Source organism: Polypterus senegalus, unplaced genomic scaffold (genome assembly GCF_016835505.1).
Source record: "Polypterus senegalus isolate Bchr_013 unplaced genomic scaffold, ASM1683550v1 scaffold_4649, whole genome shotgun sequence".
Classification (NCBI taxonomy): domain Eukaryota; kingdom Metazoa; phylum Chordata; class Cladistia; order Polypteriformes; family Polypteridae; genus Polypterus; species Polypterus senegalus.
This window is the reverse complement of record NW_024382704.1, coordinates 7,646-11,094: the sequence shown is the minus strand read 5'-3', so window position 1 is coordinate 11,094 and position 3,449 is coordinate 7,646. Positions and strand designations below refer to the sequence as shown.

General features: G+C 38.6%; 1 long non-coding RNA gene across 1 annotated transcript; it reads left to right on the top strand.

The window, feature by feature from the left end:
- The first annotated feature begins 405 nt into the window (after window positions 1–405).
- LOC120521171 lies at window positions 406–3,152 on the top strand. Its single transcript, XR_005632044.1, has 2 exons — window positions 406–509; window positions 3,120–3,152. It is a non-coding gene; the product is annotated as an uncharacterized LOC120521171 (long non-coding RNA).
- The last annotated feature ends 297 nt before the right edge of the window (window positions 3,153–3,449 follow it).

The window sequence follows — 3,449 nt, the reverse complement described above, 5'->3', positions numbered from 1 at the left end:
AAGTCTATCATTATGCCTCAAACTGTCAAATCATTGACAAAATAGAAGATAAATGTAATGGATGCTTATCAGTCTGGAGAAAGGTATAAAAGTCATTAAAATATTTAAACTGTTAGGTATAGGCACAGTAAATGGTGGTCATTTTAATAGTTTCACACAGTCAGGTTAGAGATAATCGGAGGGTCTTGCTCTTAACTGATCTGAGCAAGCTAAACTGGTTCTACTACATGCATGTAATTCTTCAAATGAAGTTTAAATATATACAATAATTACAGACTAGGGAGACAAAACATGCAAAACATAAAACAATGCAAAGCTTTTAGTAAAAAAAGAGTGTCAACCAATCAGAAGACAGCAGATAAACAGATAAAAAGGAGGTCTGTCTTACCTTGTAGTGCAGAAGCATCCTGGCTGAGCCAAAGGTTAGAAGCATCTGACAGACTGAATCTCATAAAAAGCTGAGAAACTGAAGAAACTGCTTTGCAGATTTAACTTCTGTCTATTTTTGTGTAAGTCTTTACATTTATTTCTTAGATAAGCTTAGAGCAAGATGGTATACATACAGTGTACTGTATGTACTGTAAGTATAAATTTGTAAAAAAAAAAGAAAATAAAATACACATATATAGCTATATACTGCATGCATACATATACATATTGCTATATTTACTATATATAAATATATTTATATAAATATTTAAAGTATGTTGACTATTCTAATTATTTTACATTCATTATAAAAGTGGTTTGAGTAGAATGATCAATTAAGAAGTGTAATTTAAGCCTTAACTCTTGGGTTTAGTCTAAATTGGTCTCAGAACTTCTGGGATGGATCTCATTGAAGGAACAAGGGGTTTATGTCTTCACATTGTACCACATCCTAAACCACTCAACACTGTAGACTCTGGTCAGTAGTTGGAAGGATAGGGGTTAGCTATAGTGCATTTGGATGATCTCACACCTTTTTGTCTACCTTAGCTCTCAGGAAGGAGGACAGGGGAACCTGGGAGGGGAACAGAGGTCCACACCCCAACCCTGCTCCCTGTTATAGATAACCATGGCAGTGGAGTGAGAAACTGATTAAAGCTTTTTTGTTAGTCAATCTATTTTTGCTGTCCAAACTTTTGGTCATAAACTTGGGGTAATACTGAAGAAAAGATTTGATTTCTGTAGTGTTGCAGGGTCCATTGTCTATAACATGGTGAGCTACTGTTCTTGTATACTGTGAGGAAACAGTTTTAGCATCTTCTGAAAAAGTGCCCCTTAGAAGGCAGATCTGTAATGTTGCAGCACTTCCTACAAGATATATCGACCTGCAGAGCCACAGCACCATACGCCACTACAGGTCTACGCCAGCAGTTTCAGGACAGAAATGACATCACTGCATGTCTAGACCAGCAGTTTGGTAATAAATATTCATACAGTACGTCATCACAAATCAAATTGATTGACATGTTAACCACACCAAACTCTAACCTTAACAAAATTAAGTCCTAACCTGAATCATTTATCCTACATGTCAACCATTCTGACACCTAACCTTAACCTCCATCCTATAACATCTGGTCTAGAACTTCAGGATTAGACCTGCGGTGAGTATGGTACTCTGGCTCTGCAGTTCGATATTTTTGCTTCCTAATGCCTCGCCATGCCACCCAACAAATGAAAACTTATATAGCACCAATTTACAGAAAACACCTCCCAGAGAACTCTACCATTAGAGAAACAAAGCACAACTTTTTGCAGATATTTTTTCAAGATAGTTGGATAGGCAGTTTAAGAAACTGGTCGAGCTCACATTGTGAGACAAAGGCAGGAATTGAACTGGTAGCCTTTGCGGTTTAAGGCCAGTCTCTGACCCATTATATCAAACTGCCTGCCTAATAGAGAAAGTTTATAGCATGTTGTCATAATTAGACATATAGTGACATGTAGTCCTATGCTCCTTCTTGACACAACTAACACAGAGACAGTCACGGGTTCAAACATAATAATCTGTTCTTTCCACTACCTGTACAGGCCCTTCTTGAATCCTCTGTATAATAGCACAGGACACTATAATAAAGATTTTTCCTCTTTCTCTATCCTATTCTTCTTCCTCCAAGCAATTGATGCCTCCTGAGCAGCATATTTTATCTGTAACCTGGTAGCACTTCCGGTGCTAGGGTGTAGCCCACTGGAAGCCCTTCCGGGTCACATGCAAGTGCAATAGAGGTGAATAATCCCTGCTGCTCCCCCTAGCAGCCCCACACTCTGTGGGTGTCCGTGTCCCTAACTCAGGGATGTTGCCATCTGGCATGTGGGAGAGATAAAGAATCCAAACCTTGTTGTCTCCCTCAGTCCTTCCATTATATTGGCACCCTGGCTGGATAAGGGTCTTCTGGTCTTCTCTTAAATTATAAAGACTTTTATAATAACTCTGAACTGGTCTGGTGTACATGTAGTGGTTGATTTCTTGAGTGTGCTCTGTGTTGTCCTGGATTAGTGCTTGTCAGGGACTAAATCCTATTGCAAGCAATGATGGCTCCAGAGAATAAGTGGGCACACGTGCTGTAAGGAAAGAGACAAAACAGTATTAAGGTTTGGGGCACCAAATGGCAAACCCCGTATAACTGCATACAAAAAAGAAAACAAGAAAAGAAACACAATTAACAAGTGTTAATGTCTTCTCAGACCCCAGTCCCATTATGATTGTTTGAAGATGGCAGATCTTCTGGCTTTGAGCCGGGTCCAAGCTAATGGAAGTGAATGATAGGGTTAGGGTGATATCAGGGATGGTAAAGCCATTAATCTTATGGTCTGCAGAGGGAGGAAGAGAAGAGGCATAAGTACACAGCGCCAACCCCTGGATCGGCAGGGTATTACCCTTACTAAAGCCCTTAAGCTGTCACCTTTGTGCATATGCGTGACAATCTAAAGAACAAAGAAACTCCACATAGGCAGTAAGACTTACCATCAAACTCAGGTACCATAGATTTACCATACTTACCATACTAGACTTACTATAGACTTACCATCAAACTCAAGTCTCTGGAGATATGTTGTTGCACTGCCAAACATTCCACCAGCTTAACCACCTGATATATTTTATTAATCAATTATTTTTATTTTTCTTACAGGGAAGTGATCATCACCCAAAAGCTTTAATAATGGTAAGTGTCTTTAACACATCTGTCTTAAAGCCTCGCAATGCTAATTTTGATTGAAGCAGAGAATTTTTTGATAATTGTGTACAATTTGCAATGTTTGCTACCAGTATGCATTCTCGATGAAAAATAAACTAATAATGATTCCTGTGCAAAAAAAATAAAAGGTTAAAGCCTTCCTCAGGTATGTTATACAGCGAAAATGTTACATTTTAAACATTTTGTCTTTTGTCACCATTGGAAAAACCTTTCCTCTTTTTGAGTGTGTTCACGTTTGTCCGTCTGTCCGTTCGGATGAAACAA